The sequence below is a fragment of the Ailuropoda melanoleuca genome, chromosome 14 (genome assembly GCF_002007445.2).
Source record: "Ailuropoda melanoleuca isolate Jingjing chromosome 14, ASM200744v2, whole genome shotgun sequence".
In the NCBI taxonomy this organism is placed as follows: Eukaryota; Metazoa; Chordata; class Mammalia; order Carnivora; family Ursidae; genus Ailuropoda; species Ailuropoda melanoleuca.
In genome coordinates this window covers 46,427,723-46,452,138 of record NC_048231.1, presented here as the reverse complement: position 1 = coordinate 46,452,138, position 24,416 = coordinate 46,427,723, and the positions used below count along the sequence as shown (strand labels likewise).

At 47.9% G+C, this 24,416-nt stretch overlaps 1 protein-coding gene across 8 annotated transcripts in view; it reads left to right on the top strand.

Annotated features, from left to right (window-relative positions):
- The first annotated feature begins 6 nt into the window (after positions 1 to 6).
- The window catches only part of LDLRAD4 (low density lipoprotein receptor class A domain containing 4), a 446,262-nt gene continuing 421,852 nt past the window's right edge, over positions 7 to 24,416 (top strand). For 2 of the 8 annotated variants that reach the window (XM_034641967.1, XM_034641966.1), the window contains exon 1: positions 858 to 1,079. The gene's annotated coding sequence lies outside the window, so the exon portion shown is untranslated. Of the gene's footprint in view, positions 66 to 272; positions 294 to 380; positions 505 to 857; positions 1,080 to 24,416 lie in introns of those variants that run through there. The other 6 variants (XM_034641971.1, XM_034641964.1, XM_034641965.1 and 3 more) reach the window with 6 other exon arrangements.

Here is a 24,416-nt window from a genome sequence, read left to right as displayed (position 1 = left end):
GCCGGTGGCCCGGCGGGCCGCACTGCGGGCGGTCCCCCGCCTCCGCTCCGGAGGGACGGCCGCAGGTGAGTGCTGACCCGAGGTGGCTGTTGTGGTCTCGGCGTCTGGCCCAAGTTCAGCGCAGCGCTGGGGCGGGGGTGGGGTGGGGAGGGCAGGGGGCGGAGGACGCGGGGACAGGACGCTCCGGGAACGGGACGTCCGCGAGCCTGCGCCGTCGGCGGGGGCCGGAGGGAGCTGCCCAGCCCTAGAAGTCCTCCCCAGACCGGCGAGTTCCCCGGAGACGAGTTCTCGAGGTCTGAGGCGGTGTAGCCCGTGGGCACGGCGGCGTCCTGGGGCGCTAGCCCGGCGCGGGTGTGGGGAGGGCGACCCGGCACTCCCGACCCGAGGCCCCGCCGCCTCTGCCAGTGTGCTCTGCTGGAGGAACATTGCCGACCTATTTCTCGGTGCCCGGCGTGGGGTGTCCTGCGATTGCAGGACTTAATTCTGCACCGCCGGGAGGCCGGGGTAAGCGCCGAGCTAACTGCCCAAACTGAGGTCTCGGTTCCCTTGGGCCTGTCAGCGAACGACTGCAGGCGGGTGGGGGGGCACTGGAGGTCAGCGGGAAGCGGGAAGATTGTTGCAGGACCTTGCTGGGGAGTTCGCGGGAAGGAAAAGGGGCGGGAGCGGGCCGTACCCTGAACCCTGCATCCCGCTGCTGGACAGCCCGCGGCTCCGCACCCCCGCGCCCCGCCTCTCGCGCCCCGCGTCCCTCGGGCCCTCCTCACCCGGCGTTTGCCCGGGTCCCCCAGCGCGCGTTGACGTCGGTCGCGGGGCCGCCCGGAGCTCCCGGCATTGGCTGGGAAGTCGATTGTCTCGGGAGGCTGCTATTATACTTAGGCTGGGTCTCTGAGCCCCGGAGGAAGCAGGCGTGTGTTGAATTTCTCTTTGACCCTCACGGTGGAATAAACAGGAAACGACGAGCACCCAGCCCGGGCTCAGCACTTGCCTTTGTTGTGGGATCCGCTTTGCACTGTGGCGAGGAGGCTTGCCTGGGACCCCTGCCGGGTGCACCGCCTGGGGTGGCGTTGGGGGCGCGCCCTGTAAGTACGCGGCTGGAAGACAGTGGGCTCGGTTCAGGTTAATTCGCTGTGGTGGCGGAGAGGGCATTTGCTTGTTTCAAAACTTTTTTTTTTTTTTCCACTGGAAAAGGAAGAGGCTTCCCGTTGAGCAGAGATTTTCAGGAGGACGAAACGGACGCGTGGTTGGGTGGGTGGCACCTGGAGAAGGCGCGTCAGTCAGTGCCCTGGTTCCCGGTTTAGCTGGCGGGGCACCGTGTCGCCGATCAGAACAGCGAGAAACTCTTGAAAGCAAGCAGGGCTTCTTTGCTCCTAGCCGGGCATGGGAATGATTGCTGAGTGGCGTTGGCCACATAAACTAGCTTAATTTTTGTTTTCCCCGAAGAGCCTTTTTTAATTAGCTAGAATTGGATAATTTTGATTTGCTTTTCTCTTTCTCTGTGTCCCCTCTAGTACCTTCTCTTTCTTTGAAATTACTTTGGCATCTTCTTATCCCCAGGTCCCACTTATGGTTTAGTGCTGCTTTCTACAATGTTATATAAGTATTGTGACAAATATTCATTGACGACCTACTATGTGCTAGGCATTGTAGGCTGTGAGGTGAGATAAGCTGTTACAGGATGTTGATTCCGAGAGCTACTATAAGTAAGTTTCTTGCAGTAGAGGTGGGCTGAGATGGTCAGCAGCCTTGGTCCTTAAAAATATATGGGTCCTGTGGTTGGCATGGAGGTTGGTGCCTTCCCTCATGGCTAGTACTAGGAAACTTCCTTTTAAAATGGGAAGTTGTTTCCACTTTGTTTGGCTAGCCAAGAAAGATATTCTTCCATTTCTATCTCCCCTGGATCTTCTGGACTGAGCTTGGAATTAAATGTTCTCTAGAGTCTGCTCTGAAAAACTGCCATTGCATCAAGCCATGTTCTGCATTTCGTATGTGACTATTTAGTCCTTTCTAGTATTTATATTGAATTTACTGTCATCTGTACATCTGTCTTTGTACTCTGCACAATTCTCTTGCAACATATTCTTTATGTTCAGTATGGGATCATAATGTCAAGTTTGAGTCATTACATAGACAAATGAGTAGATCTGAATATTGCCCATCCCATGCACCTTTATTGAATTATAATATTTGGTTTCCTATCAACCCTTGAATGCTATTTGATGGCCCTTGCAAAGCAGTGCTTTTTAAAACATGGGTAAATTCCTCATGATCTTTGAAAGCTTAATTCTTCTAAGAGCTTCACTTTGCTATTGACATTGAACATGCTGTTAGGAATCAGGGCTAGGACTGTAAATGCTGGTTAGGATTTGCTGTAATGGAGTTGCAGCTACCTTCCTCCCTTTTAATTTCTTAACATTCTTCTGTTGCCCTTGGAAGAGTTTGCCGTCATTGGCCATTGTTGTAGTTCATGTAGGTTTATAGTTACTCTGGAGAAGACTTTTCCCACAGGTTTTAGGACTGTCTCTTGAATCGTCTTGGGGGCTTGGTGTGCATGACCACAGTTCTGCAGAGGAATCCAGCCGGTGCCACCTGCTTATTAAGGGATTTTGTGCCAATTTGTTGGCACATAATGCGAGAATCAAAGCGCCCCCCACCGCCTCTCTTCGCCCCCTGCCATAGTGTATGTATACAAATAAATATTTCCCCCCCAATTGCTGACAGTGTTCTAAGAATAGTTTTCTTGCCTGGCACGCTGAGAGCAAGGACCGGTCTGCAGAGGTGTTTACAGTTTGGGACTGTGCTGTAGTCTTGATTGACTTAGCAGTCTGGCAGAGTAGGCTTGTAACTCATGGTCCGCTGTCTGCTTTTCATCTGGGCTGCTGGAGGGGCAATTCCCAGCTGGACAGGGCATCATAGAAGCTGAGAATGACTTTTGCTCAATGAGGGTAGTTTCTGTCCTCATGTCAAGCAGAGACTCTTAAGCTCTGTCTGGATCCGTTTGCTCTCACCTAGCTAGCAGTCACTCCGTGGTCTAGGCTGGAGAGGATTGCTCTGTGTCGTCTGTAAAACCCAAGCTCTCTCAGGGCTGGGGCAGGGACACTTGCTAGTCAAATCTTTCTGGTAGTCCTTGCCATATTTCTTCTCATGTTTAATCATCTGGGCTTATGGAATTTCTATGATGTGTCTGTCCTTTTGGGTGAGAGTTAGTAGAGAAGAAAGAAAACTCAAGGAGCAATAGCTATAAAAAAGATTATTCCATATTAACCTGGAAAGTTTTTAGAAATGTTAAACATACTTGATGTGGACACATGGCTGTTAAATGTGAACAGTAGAAAACTGCCATGTAGCCCCATCTTGCCCTTTTGTCCCTTCTTCCTCCTCCCTTCCTCCCTCTAGTCCATCAGTCCCTCCCTCCTTTCCTCCCTGCCTCCTTCTTCCCTTCCTTCTTTCCTCCCTCCTTCCTTTCCTTCCTTCCTTCCTTCCTTCCTTCCTTCCTTCCTTCCTTCCTTCCTTCTTCCCTCTCTCCCTTCCTTCCTTCTTCCCTCTCTCCCTCCCTCCCTTTCTTCCTATCTCAGAAAAGTCTTCTGGAAGCCATTATTTTCTGCTGTCAGAGTGACTTTCTGCCCACATGGGATTCTTTAGTCTAGAATTACACCTTGACCTATATTATGGGTATGCATGGAACGTGACTCTTAAGTTTTAAAATAGGAATGTAAAGTTTCTGCCTACTATTTGAAAATTTAGGCCACAAGACCTGCCACTTTTTTAGGGAAATTGTGTGTGTGTGTGTGTGTGTGTGTGTGTGTGTGTGGCGGTCTTCGTTTCACTGTTAGGCAACTAAAGCGAACAGCTCTAAGCACCTGTACTATTACTTGCTGCAGAAATATTATATTCATATTCCCAGTTACTGTTGTTTTTTCCTCTATCATAGGAGGAATTGAAAATAGTGTTTGTGTTGTCTCATATCCATGTGATTTAAGTATGGATTGTTTTTCTTTGAATTTCCACTAAAAATGGCACTTTGGCCTTTTAAGCTGTTTTTGTGAGGACTTTTCTTTCCACCAGGCTTGTTTTTCAGATAGGTCTTGGAAATTACGAAGAACATAGCTATAATTTCTCTCTTGATTGGCAGCTGAGAGCTTTCCCGAACAAAAATAAGGCTACACTGTGCCAAATGGTTGACTTTTCTAGAATAAAAACTCTAAAGGGTATGCAGAAAGTCCTCTGGTTAATATATTGGCATTCCCAGAACCCACTAAAACTCCGGCAGCCTGCCAGCCACCACTTAATGAGGATGCAGAATGTCTGGCTCGAATCCCCATGAGCAGAAGGGGGTGGGGAGCTCATGTCCACACCCTTTATTAATTTTTAATGACTGTACTTTTGTTTTGCAGATTTTGCTCTGTACCCCCTCATGACTGACTCCCACCACAGCACCCCTTCCCCCATCCATTTATTTACTCATTTACTTGGCATTGGGAAAATGTTGAGACTTTCAAGGTTAAGAATCCTGCTGAGGGATCATTTCTGTTTGCATAGGTTCTTTTGTTGTTGCTTTTCTTTCGCTTTCTCCCCTCCCAACCCTTTTTTAGAAGAGGAAGAGAGAAAAGGAACAGAAAGAGAGATGACAACTTTTTTTTTTTTTATGATGCTTTATTGTCTGCTGGAAGAGAACCATTTACGAAACTTTAAGTTTGTCAGACAGTTTATATGACAGTGCAAGTTGGTGCTTGCCAAGCTCCAGACAGATTGCTAATGTTACATGACAGGGATAAATAAATTACCGCTGTCTGCAACACGCTTGCACTGCAGACGCACCCTGCAGCCGGCGGCCGGGCGCTGAGCACCCAGGGAGCCTGTTGGATGTGCAGCTGGGAGGAAGGCCTCTGCCTATTGCCTAGAACTCTGTGACTTGGTTCGGAAATGAAAAGGGTGTGTCTCTCGCTTTTATTTTTGGCAGTGCTGCAGGGCAGCAGAATGCACGTAGCAGCTGTGTGTCCTTCGTTTTGCTGGGCAACTCTGCCCCCTTGCCCTGCCCTTCCTCTCCCTCTCTCACCCTCTCACATTCTTCCCTATGCACCAGGGGGCATGGCACCTAGTCCTCCTCCCAGGGACCTGCTGTGGACAAAACTAAACTTTGTTCTTAGCTGCTCAGCCCTTAAGTTTTCTCAAAGCCAAGTTTCAAACTGTTTACAGTTGCGTTCTTTCTGCAGGTGCAGACATTGAGAACAAATTGTCTGAGATAAGTGTGTGTGTGCTGCCCTGGGAGGGGGCTGGGTGGCACTCCTTGGGCATAATGTACTTTCATCTCTGGCAATTTGGATAGTCAGCTGGCAGAGTGACAGGTGTAATGAACTTAATGGTCTTGCTCTAGTTGTTAGCGGACACACTGCTCATATTACAAAGCCACCTCCCAAGTTGGGCCCCTGCCAAATGACTTGCTCTTCCCTTTGCAGACAAGATTCAGGGCCTAGACTACTCCAGTGACGTTAAGGTCAGGAATTAGGTGGGTGTGAGCCAACATCTGTGTGTCTTCATCTCCATGGTCCGTAAATGGACCTAGAATTTCTCTGCAAAGTAAAACTGTTGCATTCATTTTTCAAAAAGGAGCCATCCCATCCACCCTTGGCTCGTCCTTCCTCCATGAGAGGTGTGGCGAGGACCCTCTGTGTAGGTGTGTGGACTCCTTGCCCCTGGGGTTTGCAGAATGACAGGCTTCCTGCTGTGCCTTTTCAGTTCCTGTGCACAGCCACCATTCTTCAGAAATGGGCTGGGCCTATAGCTGGTGGAGGCTCAGCCAGGCATTGTTTTCATTGTCTGTGGCCCCAAGGGCCTGCAACCTCTGCGATTGGGGAGGGGATTTCCATAGTAAAATCTCACTGCTTCCGGAAGACAAGAGTGGCAAGCCCACGGCAGGAGGCCAGGCTGCTTTTGGAAGGGCTCCTGGACCTCTGGCTGGCCCGCCTCCCCAGGGCACTTGGTCAGAGAATAGTAGCAGCAGTTCCAAACACTTGCATAGCGCTGATTATGTGCCAGGCGGTTCTTAGTGTTGCACACATATGAACTAACTTCGTCCTCAGGGCAGCCCTGTGACATCTGTACTGCTACCACCCCCAGCTTGCAGGAGGCAACGAGAAGCCTGGAACGTACCCAGAGTCACACCTCTTGTAAATAAAGGGTGGACTCAGACACAGCCAGGGCATTCTCTCACTTGGGGCTTGCGTTTTGACTCCAGACCTCTGGAGGCTGGGCCCAAGTTAGAGGGTCTGGGCTTTGACTCCGGGCCGCCCGAGGCTGGGCCCAAGTCGGAAGTTCTTCATCGGGAATCCTTCACCCGCTGCGTGGAGGAGGTCCCAATGACTGACAGGTTCCAAACATGGCTCAGTCAACAAGCTCTTTCTTCCTCCTTCCTACCTTTATCTGTGGCTCTGATTATGGCCCCCTCACCTCTGTTCCCTGTTCTTATTTCTAGCCTCTGCTTTCTGTGCGTATCATGCTGGTGACAAGAGCCTCGGTTTTGAGAATTAGGCCATTGGTGGTTATGTTTTGTCCATGTTGAACTTGAGTCCCTTGAAAGACAGATGAAGTAAAAATCAGCAGCAGTATTGTTGGCCGAGGTACGGTGCACCATTCCTTAAAAACCTCGTCTTTTAGTCTTGTCTGGGTGTCGATTGTCAGAGCATTAGGACCTGTTTTCTGGGGGGTGAACTGAGGCCGGTGGAGGTGGAACTGTCTGCTGGGGGTCTGGGGGGAGGCTGGATGTGGCCCTAGTCAGTGGTTTGTTCATGCAGAAGGATCCAGCTCATCCAGTACATGGAATGCTACCGTTTTTGTTTCCCTTTGCTTCCCACGCATTTGGGGAAAAAAAATGAAAAAATAATCATATCTTTAAGATTCTCTATTTTGATCCATGAGGACATAGATTAATCAACTACATGTATTGACGTGTACTTCTTGTGAAATAGTGTCCATTTTGGACAAACCTAAATGTTTGGGATTACAGGACCTTAAGCGAGTTCTTAGGAGATGCAGATTTCCTTGGGGCTGGCAGGACAGCTCTCAACTCTTTGCAAGCCCATGGCAGTGGGGCAGGAACTGGAATCCATGGGAATCCATTGTAGCCCCTGCACTCAGCCGGTGACTGGGGTGGTGCTGTCCCCTATATAATGTATTATGGCTTCCACACGTTGTGGGAAGCAGTCACCTGAATGGGGTTAGGCAAATGCTGTCCTCCCCCGGGTTGATGCAGGCCTCTGAAAGTTCCTGTTCTGGTCCGTGTCCTGTCCTCCCCATTTCCACAGCACCGAGCAGCTATGTTTTCATGTGGCTTGTCCCAGAGCGCATCAAAGTTGTCAGTCTCCGGACGTGCCCATCACGGCCTGTGTGGCAGGTGTTAGCATTGCCTGTCAAGGACAGACATGGGGGCCTGGGTGTACCGGCCGCCAGTCCACTCTGCCCACTCTAGTTGAACCTGACTTTTGATTCCACAGAGTCTCATAGGCCCCTGGCTGAAACCATCGTCACAGATCTAGTCTCTGAAATTCTTTTTTTCCTGATTGTATTCTTATTGAAGATAATTAGAAACAATTAAACAAAGAAGAAGAAAAAAGAAACAGAGAAGAAAATAAAAATGTCTAAAATTGTCTTGATTCTACTACCTTTAGGAGACTCTGTTAATAGTTTAGTAGATTCTTTCCAGGCTTATTTACTGATATGTTATAAAATTATATGTAGAACTTATGTATGTTTTCAGACTTTGTATTTTACCCTGAACATTTTTTCATATAATTTAAATATTCTGCAAAAGTACCACTGCTGATAACTATAACATTCTACTCTATGGTTATATTGTTATTTAAAAAAAAATCTGTTTGGGACATTGATTATGTTACCAGTTTCTTGTATTATAAATGATATGCGTTGAACATTTTCATTACATCCTTTGGATAGATTCCTAAAAGGGAGGCTCGTGGGTATAAGAACTTTTAGGGGGTCCCCCAAAAGTATCACCAGCTTGCTTTTCGGAAAGAATGGGGCATTTTGTACTCCCACAGACACGAGGGTGGCTGCACCCTTGCCAATGCTAAATATTATTGTGAAAAAAATCTTTGCAAATTGGGCAGTAAATGTTATGATGTTTAAATTTTCCTTTCCGTCTTTTTGTTATAAGAATCTAGGTCTAGGGGCGCCTGGGTGGCTCCGTCGTTAAGCGCACTACTGGGTATTTACCCCAAAGATAGAGACGTAGTGAAGAGAAGGGCTATATGCACCCCAATGTTCATAGCAGCATTGTCCACAATAGCTAAATTTTGGAAGGAGCCGAGATGCCCTTCAACAGATGACTGGATTAAGGAGATGTGGTCCATATAGACAATGGAATATTACTCAGCCATCAGAAAGAACGATTTCTCAACATTTGCAGCAACATGGACGGGACTGGAGGAGATAATGCTAAGCGAAATAAGTCAAGTAGAGAAAGACAATTATCATATGGTTCCACTCATTTATGGAACATAAGAACTAGGATGATCGGTAGGGGAAGAAGGGGAAGAAGGGGAAGAAGGAAGGGGAGGCTAAACAGAAGGGGGAATGAACCATGAGAGACTTTGAACTCTGGGAAACAAACTGAGGGCCTCAGAGGGGAGGGGGATGGGGGAATGGGATAGGCTGGTGATGGGTAGTAAGGAGGGCACGTATTGCATGGTGCACTGGGTGTTATACGCAACTAATGAATCATCGAAAATTACATCAAAAACTAGGGATGTACTGTATGGTGACTAACATAACATAATAAAAAATTATTATTAAAAAAAAAAGCGTCTCCCTTGCAGCTCACGTCATGATCCCTGGGTCCTGGGATTGAGCCCCTGCTCAGCAGGAAGCCAGCTTCTTCCTCTCCCACTCCCCCTGCTTGTGTTCCCTCTCTCCATGTCTCTCTCTCTGTCAAATAAGTAAGTACAATCTTAAAAAAAAAAGAATCTAGGTCTGTATCATCTGGATCATAGGTGAAAAGAGTTTTGCTGTTTGCTGGAGTTTTGTTATGGGCAAACACAGTGATTCACTGGATGATGTCCTCAGGGAGGGAGAAGATCTTTGTGCTATTTTAAATTTGAGATAAATTCTGCTTAGGTAGGTTAAGGACACGAAATAATCTATAATATTTTAAAATAAAATTAGAGGATTTTTTGGCCAGGGACTGCACCTGGTTTCCCCCCACATCCTCACCCTACACTGTGGGGTAACTTTGGACTCACAGTGGAAGAGTGAGGGCCAGGAGAGAGTGGATTCAGCAGCCAGCTGCTTGAAGATGGAGTAACATCTCGGTCACTTCTTTCCCTTCCGAGATCTCTTTCTGAGGTCATACGCTTCCCTAGCCTCATCCGCAAGGATGCCAACATAGAATTCATCCTCTTATGTTGTACTTGATGACTGACGCACAGCACTTGACGTTGGTGGCTCTGCGGAGGGCACTCCCTTCCTTCCTCCCACAGGTCTGGCAGTTTTCTGCGTCTAGCTGAGGCCTGTGCCCTTTCAGAGGCACATGCCTCTATCAACAGTGTCTGGCCTGCTAAGCTGATTGCTCCTGAAGCTTGAGAGAAAAGAAAAATCATCTTAGCAGATTTCGATTAAGGAAAGGCAAAGAAGTTTTGTTTTCTTTGAAAGGCAGACTTTTCCTCTGAAAGGTTGGGACTGGCTGGCCGGAGGGGAGCCCATTCACAATGCTGGTTGGAGGGAGAAAAAACAAAACACCTGCATCTTTGGGGCTGGTCCCATTTAGCGTGTTTTGCTCACACTCACCTTCATGCATCCATTGGTTCCGCGGGTGTGGGTGCTAACTGTGCTCTGGGGTGCATGGTGGAAGTGTGCCCCATCTGGGGCATGGCCTGGTGAGCAGTGTGAAGGGTCCACGGGGCCCAGGTGGGCAGTGTCCTCTCTGTGCTCAGGTGAGCCCCGGCACCTCAGGCATGGATGGTGCCCGGCGCGCGTGGGCAGTGGTCTCTTGGCCTGCATCTCTCCCCCGCTGGCCACGCAGTCGACCCCCTGCTGCATTCCAGGTGCAAACCCACTCTTGCCGTGGCAGGTAGTGTGGACAGTGCCAAGGCCTTGGAGATGGAGTGTGCAGAAGACCGCCAGTGGGTGGGAGGGCTGGTTGGTGGCCACCCAGGTGGTCTGACCATGAGGTGTCAGGCAGCATCTTTAAGGGAACAGCTTGTGCTGGGTCCCCTGCTGAAATTGGCTAGGAGTTTCCCAGGGAGTTGTGTGCTAGTGGTGTTATTGAATAGTTTGCTGGAACGTTTACTCAGGGTACTTTGGGTGACTGAAAAATACACCTTGTGTACTTTCCTTCTGTTTGCTGTTGGCTGATGTGTATGGGGGCTGACAGACTTTTGTTTAATTTGACCTCCCTGCCTTTGGCTTGCTCCTTCAGCAGAATGATAAAATGCCAGAAACATAGGAGGGACAGAGAGCCTTTTTGGACATAATGCATGCATAATTTTAAAGGTGGAAGAAACGTTTACAGTTGGATGGCTTGGGTGAATGTTTGTTTTTCTGCTACGTCAGCTATTAAGATAAATATTGTACCCTTACAGAATCTAGCTTTCATCCTATTTGTGTTTAAACGTGAGATCCAAAATTTTTACTTCTTTAGAAGAAGTATTTTACAAAATCTTTACTTCTTTAGTTTACTAGAGGTAGGTCCTTGGATTAAAATTTTTTTTTTCATCTGGAAAATAATGTAAAAATAATAAATATTGTACGTATACAAACATAACTACATAATTATGTAGTAAATTTAATCCAGAGAAATCGTATTTGTTTTCTGATAAATACAGTTGGACATTAAATGGAGTTGGAGTTATTTAATGGAACTCTTAGTGCATTACTTTGCAATGTGAATGCATCCTTTTATGGTTATAACATTGTTTATATATTGGAATTTAAAAATTGGGGCACATTTGTTTGCTTATGGGGATGGCTTCCATTCTGGCATCTGCCATGTAGCAGGCTGTTCTCACTTGACCCACCTGAGGAAGCAATGTCAGGGCAAAAATGTGGGCCTGAGCACATCGCCTGCAGCACCCCGCTGTTCGCAGTGTGTGGAGGTATCTCAATAGGGGGTGCTTGTAAAGGGGTTGCTTTCCTCTGCCTCTCCCAGATGTATCTTCTTTTTTTTTTTTTTTTTTTAAGATTTTATTTATTTATTTGACAGCGAGAGACAGGGAGAGAGGGAACACAAGCAGGGGGAGTGGGAGAGGGAGAAGCAGGCTTCCTGCTGAGCAGGGAGCCCGATGTGGGGCTCGATCCCAGGACGCCGGGATCATGCCCTGAGCCGAAGGCAGACGCTTAACGACTGAGCCACCCCGGCGCCCCCCAGATGTATCTTCTGGGCTCTTGTCTGTCCAAGCCCTTGGGAGACTGCATGACCTTGGGAAGATCTGCTTGCCCTTCTATAAAACAACTATTTGTGCACCTTTTAGCATTAAATCAGATAATGTATATGGAAACCAGTTGGGAGAGGCTCAGGGAACTAGTGAGTGCTCAGTAAATGACAGCTGTTGTGAAGTCCAAATATCTGTGAGGCACCTGCCCAGCCTGGTGTGGTGGAGACCTCTGGGGACTCGGAGACTCAAAGACAAGATAGACTAAGTGTACAGGAAGCACCCAGCAAAGAAAAGCGGGCAGTTTATAATCAGGTCTCAAGTTAAGAGTGGGAAAGCCTATTTAAGCCATGAGTCAGGAAAGGCTTTGTCCACGGAGAGAGTGAGACAGCAGGGTCTGAAGGGCGGTGAGTTCTGTTGGCCTCACGTGCTGCCTCCCTTCCCTGCTCTGTATTCCTGTGGAGCATTGTGATGCCCAGACACTGACTCTGTTCCCACACTGCTGGAAGGCAGGTGCCCACATGGTTGCTGCACTGGGTGATGGCCTCACAAGGGTGTTGGTGGCACCGGGAGGTATAAAGGGCCCAAAGGATCGAGGAGGACATCTAGGTCTACTCTGGTGGTCAAGGAAGACTTCAGGGAGAGGCTGACTTTGGGCTGAGACTTGGTGAAAGAACACAGTTTTGCCAGGTGGACAAGCAGGGAGATGGTGTTCAAGGTCACTGGTTTCTAGAAAGCTGTGTGCACTGGGCTCTAGAAGGCAAATACCAGAGTTTCAGACTTCTGTGTGTAAGTGTACAATACATTTTTACTGCAGTACCTGTGTGTTAATTTATAAATAAATGTATGTGACCTGTGTGTGTGCGCTCACACTTTTTTGCTCATAGGAGTACGTGCTTAAAAAATTGGGGAACCTGGCCACCTGGCTGTCTCAGTCACTGGAATATGCGACTCTTGATCTCGGGGTTGTAAGTTTGAGCCCCACGTTGGGTGTAGAGATTACTTAAAAGTAAAAAATCTTTTTTTTTTAAGCTTTTTTTTTTTTTTTTAATTCATTTGAGAGAGAGAGAGAGAGAGATACAGAGCACAAGCAGTGGGAGAGGCAGAGGGGGAGGGAGAAGCAGACTCCCTGCTGAGCTGGGAGCCCGATGTGGGGCTCGATCCCAGGACCTGGAGATCATGGCCTGAGCTGAAGGCAGATGTTTAACCATCTGAGCCACCCAGGTGCCCCCAAAGTAAAAAATCTTTAAAAAAATTGGGGGACCACTGGTGGGCAGTGGAAACAAGTGTTCAGGGATGCGAGAGAGAGCAGGTGTGAGGGGGAGCAAGGGGCTGGTTATTTCACAGGTCAGTAATGATGCATATAGCTCTTGAAATTTAGAACTCCAACTGCACCTACTCCGTGAAGGGGTGAGCTTGGTGAAGAAAACCCTAAATTATTAGTGTTTAAGTGCCGCCAGCCCAAAATCCATGTGCCATATTTTGCCACTTTGCTGCTCTCACTTCTGCAGGTGCCTTTTCCTGAGTTTTCAGCTGTTGGAATATGGTGAGGGGGCGGGGATTTTGCGCTCCATTTTAGTAATATGAAATGCTAATAGGACTGCTTTGTTGACCCAGAGAAATAATCATCAAGACGTTGGGATTATTCACGCTCTGAGTAGGGACACAGTTTTAGGGGCCATATGCGTCTGTGAGAATGGTGAAGTTCAGTTAATATGCTGAGGGGCTGTGGGGGCTGCAGGGATAAGTAAAGACGGGTTCTTTTCCTGCCTTCAAAGACGGTACTTTATGGCCAGAGTTCTGAGTGTCAGACACATGGTGGTGTTAGTCGGTGAGGCAGCACGCACAGAGGAGGGAGCTCCTTGCTGATGGTGTTAGTGAAAGGAGCTCTCATGGGGGATGGGTGGAAGGGCAAGAGGGCTCAGGACAGATTTTGTGGGGGAAAAAAAGGCAGTTGACACGTGCTGCCGTAGATGGGCAAGGATGGGAAGAGAAAGGTTTGCTGGAAGGGTGTGGATAAAGGCAGGGGAACATGGAGGGGCGTTTGGTGAATACCAGTCTGTTGGAGGCTCTGTCGTTATTGGACCCGATAAACATTAGCTGTTGTCATTATCATTTTTGTTCTTATGTCATGGCACTGGATTAAGGTAGGCAAGACTCTTTCTGCTGTGGAGTGCTTCCTACCATCTTTGCTGAGAACCGAATCAGCGGCCAGTAATGGTGAAGAAAAACAAACCTCTTGGGAGACTACTTTCTATTTGATTTCCTTATCTGCTTGTTTGCACTGGATACTCTGTCTTGACAGCGGTCCTTTAATACTCAGTATTTGTTCACATTTCACAAAATGCTTGCATTTCAGCCTCCATGCAGTTCATACCAGGAAGCCAGGTTTATCAGTTTCACATGGTAATAATAATGCCTTCTATTTGCAAAACGTCTGTAACTTTTTAAAGCTCTTCACAGACAGTATCTAATTTCAGGTTCCTTGGCTTTAAGGAACAGAAAATTAATGAAATGTACATAGAGGTGTAATTAACGGATTTGTTCCTTACTCTTCTCTAATGTGGCTATTAGCTGAATGTGGAATTCAGATTGGCGTTTATTTTAATGTGCAAAACCTAAAGGGAAAGAGATGCTTTGTCATTGCCCAAGTGACATCGCAAGGTGTTTTCTGCAGTTGCTGGGACCAAGCCTTTGCCCCTTGCTTGCTGGGCAGGCACTCAGTCAACATAATTTTGAGAGATTAGGGTAAAGCACTCAAAATCCAATTCAAGAGTGCAGCCAAACCATGCAGTCCTTTCTCAGATGGATTGTGCGGACCAGAGACATCACTGAAGGGTGTGCAGGCGGCCTGGGTAGATGTGGGAGCCTCCTCTCATTTCTTCTTTGTGAAAGGAAGGCTTGCTGGTGAGCCCCTTGTGGCACTTACAAAGCTGTACTAGGTTCCAGCAAATCTGAAGTGTCTACCCATTGGTAATGGGGGAGCTGGTGCCCTGCACACCCTCTTGGGTGCTGTGGGTCCAGGGCACTTGGGATCTCTGTCCTCAGCTTGTGCTCCTTTTTCCTCAGGGTGGTTTTGGCTTCTGTCCTGGTATCAGTTTGTTCAGCTGTGCGGGCAGTTACCATCAGTTCTGTCTCTCTCCTTTTAGCAAAATAGTTTTCATTCCAAGTTGGGGCCCTTTGTCCCGGTTACATAAGGCTGCTCTGTGGCCTCAGCCCTTGGCCAGCGTCTGGCCACCTCCGCCCAGTTTGCGCCTCTGCCTCTAGTGGCCCCTTTTCTCCACTCAGCGATTTACTGGTGCGTGTGGCTCTGCTTCTTCCTCTGTGGTTGCCAAGTATTCTGATCCCCTTCTTGTATTCCAAGTGGAAGTCATTCATGCCACCATTCACACTGGCTTTGCAGTTTTCTGTTCTCTCTCCTCCACACACCTACTCTCCCTCCCTGAAACCGCGTGTGGAGACTGCCTAGCCCAAGTGCTCGAAGCCTGCTTCTGCAGTCGTAGGTCCATAATAGAGACAGAGGCTGGAGTGTCTGCTGGCTTTTCCTGGTTTGGACGCCCACTGACAATGGTTTAGTGATCGTTCAATAGTTGAGGTGGCAAATGAAGTGCTTTCTGATTTCCTTAGGTAATTAGTTTTCGTGATCAATAAGGACTGAGCTCAGTTGGTAGCTGCACACGGTGAATTAGGTGGAGAGCTCGTAATGAAATGGCCCTGCCTCTGAGGAGGGCGTCTGCCCTGCGGGGAGGTGCGGATGGGATGCGCTCTCTCCGTCACTTAGAAAATGAACTTGTCTCCTGTACCATTCGCAGATATTCTCTGCTGTTGGAAAATAGAGTGGTAACATGATCTGTTAACCTCATTGGCTTCTTGTCTGATTGAGAGAAGATGGCAAGGTGTCAGGGAGCCCTTCCGGCTTGCTCGCAGAGTTGACAGGGGAATCGCAAGCAGAACCCAGCACAGAATAGCTGCTTTTGCACACTGGCTGAAGAACCGAGTGTCCTCTTGCTTGAAAGTCTCCCTTCTGTGACCTCTTTGCCACTGTCTCGGGTGCTGTTTTATTGACAGTCTTCTCTAGATGTGTCTGAGCCCCTCGTCTCCCTATGTCTGTGATGTGGTCCTCCAAGCAAAGCTGTCGAGGAGGGCCAGTCTCAGAGTTGGTGTTCAGGGGGTCTCTCCCTTATTTGTCAGTGGAGAAGGTTTCTGAACTTAGACCCTTATACCCATATCTGGAAAGCATAGAGGCAGAATTCTTGTGCACATATTGAAATTGGTTATACGGTTGACCCTTGAACAACACCGGCTTGAACTGCGCGGGTCCACTTACACATGGTTTATTTATTTATTTATTTTTGGTAAATACTGTACAGTACTATAAATTACATACATTTTCTCTTCCTGGTGATTTCCTTTTCTAAAAAATTATTTATTTATCTAAGTCATCTCTGCACCCAGTGTGGGGCTCAAACTCATGACCCCAAGATCAAGAGTCACATGCTCTACCAACTGAGCCGGCCATGTGCCCCCCCTTGTGATTCTGTTAATACCATTTCTTTTCTCATTCTTACTTTATTTTCAGAATATGATGTATACTACATATAGCATAAAGAATAAGTGCTAATCAAGGTCAACACTAGGCTATTAATAGTTAAGTTTTGGGGAGTCGAAAGTTAAAGATGGATTAGACAGTACAGGAGCCAGTACCCCTACCTTCTACATTGTTTAAGAGTCAACGGTATATTTACATAGAGGATCTCACCCCTGAACTCTGAAGTCCAAACTCCTATCTAACTGCCTGTTGGGCATCTCCAAACCCGCGTCTAAAAACGATGTCCTGATTTCTACCACACCCATCCCTGTCGTCCCTTTGGTTTCCCCCACCTGCCTTTCGCTGTACCGTCTCAGTAACAGCATTCCGGTCTGCCCAGTGATTCAGGTCACACATCTTGGAGTCCTCCTGGACTCTTTTTTTTTCATAGTTCACCTCAATCCATCAACAGATCCTGTTTGCTCTGTCTTCTAATTTTGTCCCACTGGCATGGCTGCTAGCAGCTCAGTGTGTCCCTTCCCGACTCAGGCCAGAGTCTCCTGACTGGCCAACAATGCGCCCTCCCCCGGGGAGTCTAGTCTCAGCCCAACAGTTGAAGGGGCGGGGGGCCCTGAGGTCTGGCAGCCCTCTCTCTGCGGCTCCTCCCCATGGGCCTTTGTGGTTGCTCTGCTGAAACTCCCTGTTGGGGGCCACACATCTGTCCCTAACTTCATTCAGTCCTCAGTCTGGTGACCCTTCTCAGGTGGCTGTCCCTGACCTCGGGCCCTGCCCAGACCCTGTCCCGGTTTTCTCCATCTGTTCACCTGCTGGTTGTTACCCCCCCATGCTGGAAGTAAGTGCAGGAGGGCAGGCATGTTGCCTTGCCTCTGGTTCCCAGGAGGTGCCCGGGGAACGCAGGGCATGACCAAGTGAACTCGGTCGGGCGAGGGCCAGCAGGGGACACGGTGCCGCTGGGGTGAGCAGTCTACTCCCTCCTGGGTGGAGTTACTTGTGGGTGCTGGGTGTCTCACCTCAGTTCCCGTGGGTCAGGTCAGACCTCAGTGCAAACAGAAAGTCCTGCCAGAAGGGCTAAAGTACAGCTGCAGAAGGGAAAGGGGTGCGGAGAGGCTGGCACATCCCAGGTGACGTCATTGCGGTCACCCCTCCCACTTCTTGTCTCCTTGGGCTTTTCTACTCACCTGCATTAAAGCTCTGTTTTGCTATTTCTTCCCAAAGTAAACTACCTGCTAGGAGCTAGGAGAAGCAGTTGTTCTCCAGATAGACTCTTGCCTTCCCTCTCTTCTCCTCCATTTCACTTGCTAGCTAAATAAATTAAGGATGAATTAATACTATTTATATGTTTCAAGAAAATTGATAAAACTGTAAAAGATCATCAGATTTATTAATTTTAGTAAAATCGTCATAGGTACATGTTTTCTCTTCAGACAAGTTGTCTCTATTATAATCTTGGTTCCCCTCAGCTGTTCTTGGGATCAGGAAAAGTTCAAAATGGAGAAAATTGTGGTCTGTGAATCTTCTTTCTATCTTTTCACAGAAGACTAAGTGTTTGACAGTTACCTGGAAGTCTGACTCATCTTCCAGACATCTGACTGTGCTTTTATTCTGGTATTAGGTACATCTTCTTGAGTTTTATATTCTTGCCTTAGATTTAAATTCCACAAAGATGTGAAAACTAAGTACCTAGTGGAACAAGGCAAAAAACCTGAATAAGACAGATTGCAAGTAGTAAGGCAGTTTGTTTCTACTAACAGTTTTAGCTTGTGTGGTGTATCATCTCATGCTGGCCTTGTTTGTGAATGAGGAGGGCAGCCATGGACAGGGCAAGGTCTTTGCTTTGCAAGTTCTTCCCTCCCATCCAGACCACGCCTCATTGCAGTGCTGCCTGACCTGTGGCCGCACACGTCCATCCCCAGGTGGGGGGCTTTTCTTGAGGGCCAAGCTCCAGTCTTTGCCTCCATCAGGAATCTGATTTAAATGACACAGACCCATGTACCCCCCCTCCGGAAAACAAACCGGAAGGAATTGCACCAGGACGTTAAAAATAGATGTCTTCCAGTATAGTAATGAGGGTGATTTAAAAAATTCTGCCTTTTCACCTTTTCCATATTTCCTACAATGATCATTTTTATAACAAGAAAATTCCAAGTGAACTTGATTTCCTCAGGGTATGGAAAAAAGTCAGTTTCTGAAACATTGTGGAAAACAATTTGATGTGTGTCTTTTTAAGCATTTTAGAAGCACGGGTGGAGTTGCTATGGGGATGGTAAGGTTTACTCTCTACAGAGAGTGGTTCCATCTGGCACCACACGCTCCCTGAGCCAAGCTGGGCAGTCCTACGCACAGCAGAATTTCTCATTAGATGTGGAAACAATTACACATAGAATCATGATTCCATCTTTTTCCCCCTAAATCACCATTTAGCTTTGATCTAATAGCAGGACACAAAGCTAAACTGCTTTCCACAGCCTCTGACCTCTGTGTCTGTCATCATCTCTGAGACGGGTGCATTGCTTACAGTCCGAAGGGGTTCTGTCTTTGCTGGTAGAGCCGGGGTGTTTCCTGAACAGGGTGCATGGTATTGTACCTTTATCACATTGGAATTAATTTTCTTTTGCAGACGTGCCGACATCTCTTCGAGAGGCATTGTTTTCATTTCCCTTGGCTTCCCCCTCAAAACCATGGCCTCCTTCCCTTCCTGCACTTGCTTAGAACCAATATGGTTCCATCTCAATTAGAGATGAGGTTTTAACATTCTGCACTGGGGGCATGGTGGGGACATGATGCATGCAAATAAAGTTCAGTTTTACATTTCATGGAGAATGAAACAAAGTGATTAAGAAAAGCAGTGGGCTTCTCTTTGTCTGTGGGTCTTCAGTTATCACTGGAGGACTCACGGGGCTAATGTAGTGGTGGAGATGCTGGTTTGGGGATGGCTGGTGGCCAGCTGGTTGGAATTGGTGGTATTCTCAGAGTCTGGTGGGGGCCCGAACTAGATGTCTGGGGACCCCATGTTGCTGTTCTTGGCCTCCTTTTGGGGGTGTGCTCTTAGTCTAGTTCTGGTTCCCTTATCTGGAAAATGGGGGTGGCGATGCTTGCCTTCTCATAAGGTTATTGTGACCATCAGATAAGATGGTTCAGGTGTCTGTTTTGAAAAGCAGAGAACCGAGTTCTTGAATGGTGCAGTGCCCCCATGTCCTCACTACTGGCAGGGTCGCTGCGTGTCCTGCTCTGTCTGACCTACTTTCTCTGAGGATCTGATAGGACATGGCTCTATGATGTCATTGTGGATGGTCTGTTAGTACCTACAGCTTCTAGCTTAAATGCTTGTGATGATGGACTTGTAGACGACCGCTGTAGAAGAATGCTGTTTCATTCTTGCCTTGGAGACAAAGGTGGTAATTTCATTCAGCCCCAGGACCAAGTGGAACTAGGGTGGGTCTACTGAATGGAAAAAAGCAGTTGGAAGACATTCAGGAAACATGGAATCTTATTCCCAGTTCTGTCCCCAAGCAGCATTGTCCCTGAGCAACTCAGCATCTAGTCCTTTAGTGGATGGGATTGCTTGACTGCCCTTGGCCAGGCACCATGGACACTCAAGACCTCTGGCCTCAGTTCCCCACTGAGAACTCCCTTCATTTCAGCATTGCTGTCTAGCACTTCCCGTGCATTATTTCATTTTGTTCATTTAATTAATTCATTTATGGGGTTGGGTAGCGTTCCGATCACACACGCTGTTAAGATCTCTTCTCCAAGTGAGCGCCTGGTGCGGAGCTTGGTGGCTCCCTGGGCCCCTTCTGGCTTGCAAGTTCAAGGACTCTGGTTCCTCGGAAATCATAGCTCTTGGGCTGATTGTATAGGACGGGCAGTGGCGAGGAGCTGTTTCAGTTCTGCCCTTACCGATTAAGCACGTGCTCTGAACCCCACCTAAAACCCCAGGAACTACTGGGACCCAGAAACTTAATAATAACAACACCCAGTATATCTGCCTTTCTTGAGTTGTGGGGTATCCCATCATTTTGCCTTCCAAGCACCAAAACAGATCTAGGATTTCTCTTCGTTTCCAAGATAGGAACTGGAGACAGAATCCTAACGACTGGCCATGATTAATGGTAAAATGTCTTTGTCTTTTTTTCAAAACACACTGCTGTCTGGCTTGTGCCCTCTAGGTGTTAGCTCCTGTTGGGAGTTCATCTGCTCACCTGGAGGGATATTGGAATTTCCTGTGCTGTGCAATCTTTTGTTATTTCTAAATGCCCTTAAAGCCCTTTTGGATGGAACTAAAGCCTTTATTTGGGTTGCTAATTTTCACACCAAAGGAAGACTTCTGTATCTTAGTCTGTAGGCTGAGTTTCTGTGATAAACTGGGAGAGTTGGTGGTTAGTTAAGAGAAAAGGGTGAGCAAGAGAGATGTGCCAGTTGGGGAATTTTACATGCACAAAACCAAGAGACAGCCTGGTGCAGGGTGGGGATGTGGGCAGTGGAGTTCCACTAACCTGGGTTCCAATCTCTGCTGAAATGCATACTAAAGGTGTGTTACTTTTTAGGATCCTGGAGAGACGAAATGAGGTGATGCCTGGAGTGGGGCCTGTGTTTGGAGTGTGGAAATACATGTTTATAGAGCTGGATTCAGGTTGGCTGTCAAGACAGCTTGGCGAAAGCCAGTCTTGCCCACGACCCACTGGCCCCAGCCCCTGCGCAGCAGAGCTCATGTGGCAGTTTCTGCACAGAGCCTAGAAGATTGCTGCCTGCTTGTAACTGTGGGTTTGATAGGGCATTTGTATCCTCAGACCCAGCTTGCTGGTGGGGGTGCCTGGTGGAAGGGGAGAGGGTACTGGAAATGTTAATGCAGCTAATCCAATGAGATTAGCCTCCTGAGCTGAGGGATTTGAGGGAACAAAGGGTATTGAAGGGACCACTTAGAAGTTTAAACAGACTCCGTTCTCCCTTTTCACCTACGTCTTGTATAAGGATTTCAATAGCTCCTAAATGAGCTGGCCTGAATGGCAATAGCGCCCTTTTAAATTCTAATTAGCTGGTGAATTAACTAGTATGAATTTTGATTAGTTAGGATGAATTACAGGTATTAATGATTGTACAGTCTTAGAGCAAATGAAAGTAGCGGTTATCCAAAGGGGTCTTTGGCCAGCCATCCGGCAGGAGGACTTTAAATAGTCTCAGAAAGGCTGTGCTCTCTTTTCACACTGCATTCTTCACCCTTTAAAGCCCGGACTGGAGCAGTGTGAAGTGGGGACAAGACGCGGCCCCCTGTCTCTCCTTGGTGGCCCTGGAAGGAGCGGAGCCCGGGGCTGTAGCTGGCAGGCCTCCAGGCACCCTCTGCAATGCACCCTGCCACGCGGCTGCACCAGCTTCCTTACTAGAAAAGCCCGCGGCTTTAGCTGTTCCCTCCCAGGGCCGGCCTTGACCTGTTTTGAAGCAGCAGTGTTCATGTTTGCAGGGCTGGCACTGCAAGCCCTCCCCACGCCAGTGTCGGGGCCTGTTTGGCCAAGGAAGGGAATTCGTAAGTATATGAATATTTCCTTGGCCTTGCTGTGTTTCAGACAGCCTTGCACATAGAAACTCATCGCATAGTTACATAGGCGAGTGTTTTTTTTTTTTTTTAAGATTTTATTTATTTATTTGACAGAGATAGAAACAGCCAGCGAGAGAGGGAACACAAGCAGGGGTAGTGGGAGAGGAAGAAGCAGGCTTCCAGCAGAGGAGCCTGATGCGGGGCTCCATCCCAGAACGCCAGGATCGCCAGGATCACGCCCCGAGCCAAAGGCAGACGCTTAACAATTGAGCCACCCAGGCGCCCCTAGGCGAGTGTTTTAAAACACCCAACCCAGACCCATTTCAGTGATGGAGATGGGTCACGCGCGCACGATCAGGGTGTTTTGGAAAGAGTCACCAGCTCATTTCCGAAAGGCCTCACATGGTCTAGCACACTGAAAGTCCATTACCAGGTGCTGTGAGCTGCAGGCTGGGCAGCCTGGGCCCTCCCCTCTTGAGTGCCCCTGCCCTCCTCCAGGCTCTCTCACTCCCTGCTCTCTGTCCTTCCTCTGGGTTCTCCAGACAGGGCGGTGGTGCTACCTCACATTTCCTCCCCCCGCCCCCCCAGGCTTTCCAAGGCCATGTTCACACCCTGGGCTGGCGGGTCTCCTCCCTCCCCTGTGCTTCCTCAGAGTTTGGTCATCGTGTGTGCATGCATGTATATGCATTGTGTGTGTGTGTATGTCCCTGTGCTCACACCCGCACACCACAGATTGTCAGTACCATGCACTTTTATATTTCGAGGCCCAGCATAGGGTCTGGTGCATGTAGGTCTTCAGTGATCAGTGGGAGAATGCACAACGACACAGCAGCTTTGGGGGATGATGGCAGATTGTGGCTTAGTCTCGCGCTTTTTGGAGAAGAGAGAATTGGCCTTGTTTTACGCGGACTTGGTCCCCTACTCTTCTATTTTGTGTCCCGTTGGGTACCTCATATGACACAGTGCTAGTTTATGAGCCCCCAAAGATGCGTTAAGTTCAACACGGGACATAGTGCTTCCTGTGTGATTTCCCATCATTGCGGATTCGTGAGTTCAGCCAGAACGCTCTTCGGCAGAGACCTTCCGCATGGTCTTCAGCAATTCTAACATGCATCATTGCTCTTAAAAGAAGAGTTTTGATGCTTTGAGAGTTGAGATGGGGCAGAGATCCCACCTAGAGAGAGAGTGCAAAACCTTGGCTATATCGATTTTAGCATGGTTGGACTGTGGGCATGTCTCAGCGACAAACATTGCAGAGGGAGCAGCAGGTGAATTCAAGCCCGAGGCTTTCTTGCCAAAAGGCTGCTTGCTGTTTGTGGGCCTTGATGGTTAGCTAGCCTCGCAGCTTCTTACCTCTCATCGACCAGCTGGCTGTTGCAGGGGTGACCCTCTCAACTTCGGCTTTTCCTGGTTGAAGTTGGTGCTTTGAAGTGCTCGTAGTTCAAAAGCAAAATATTGCTCCTCCGTCACAGCCCTCTCCCCCACCCCCACTAGGTTCATCTCATGGTGGAGCCTTCTGGATGTCGGTTTCATGGGATACTACTAAGCACATCCAAGCACATCCTACATCATAACCGTTCCTGGTGGAGGCCGAGGTTGTAAAGATGACTACCGCACTGTGGTCTGCTGTATGTCTGTGTTTTACCGTAGTGAAAACTAAATGTTGGCAGGGCTCATGACCGAGAGACTCTTGTGTACCACCGCGTAGGTTGGATTTCCGGAGAAGTGTCTGACTATTACATCCACACCTTCTGCGTGAGGCAGGACGACCTCGTTAGGCTATCTGGAATGGTTTCTGTTGCCAGTGCTGGCCATCCTCTGCTGTGGGAATAAGGCTCTGGCCCCAGAGTCTAGTTCCATCATGCTTGAGGACAGCTCAGACCTATGTCTCCCATCAGAGAACAGATCCCATAGGAGAGCTTGGATGCATTTCTCCTTCTGTACCGTGGCATTATGTTTATTTCTTTAGGCATGCCCCACTTCCTTCCAGAAGTGATTTAAAGACAGCTTATAAATACCTACAGTGTTAAAATAATAATAAAAGATTGAGGTTTTTAGCAAAAGGAAAATATGTGTTTCAGCAGTTTTATTAAACCAGAAGAGGGGCGCCTGGGTGGCTCAGTCGGTTAAGCGTCTGCCTTGGGCTCAGGTCATGATCCCAGTGTTCTGGGATCGAGTCCCACATCAGGCTCTCTGCTCAGCGGGGAGTCTGCTTCTCCCTCTACCCTTCCCCCCTGCCCCCACTCGTGATCTCTCTCTCACTCTGTCTCTCTCAAATAAATAAATAAAATCTTAAAAACAAAAAACAAAACAAAACCAGAAGAGTGCTTCAGACATGTTGACTTACTAGAATCCTTTATTTACAAGTGTCCAGGAAAGTCAATCAAAACAATTTTGTTTAGGATTCCAGCATTTCAGGTTTTACCAAAGAAAAGGAAGTTTCAAGTGACTCCAATCCAGTTCACATTTCTTTTACGGGTAAGGGGTTAAGGTTTTTAGGACATGCTCTCTAATAGGCTGTTTAATTCCTCCTGGTGTTTTGGTTTCAGGCCTGGAGCTGTGTTTGGGTGATTAGTGACATCTAATTACGGGAGGGCAGGCAAGAGCTTTATAGACTCAAGTCCAATATAGAAGAACTACCTTCAAGCGCTTACTAATGATTTTCATTAGGAAACGGATTTTTCAGAACAATAATACAGAGATTGATAATATTTTACCTTTTGAAATATGGTAATTATGGAATATTATGCGGTCTCTGAAATACATAGAATGAGAAATAAGAACTAAATGTAAAAGGAGTATTGTTTTATTAACTCTAATAAAAGTAACTTCCAAGTAGCTTATTTTAATATCATCTAACAGTTTTGTGTGGCCTTGCACTCAGCTCTGACCCCACTTGTCCCAAGTTAATTTCAGCTGTTAAACAATTAGAGCCCCCCCCCCCCCCCCCCCCCCCCCC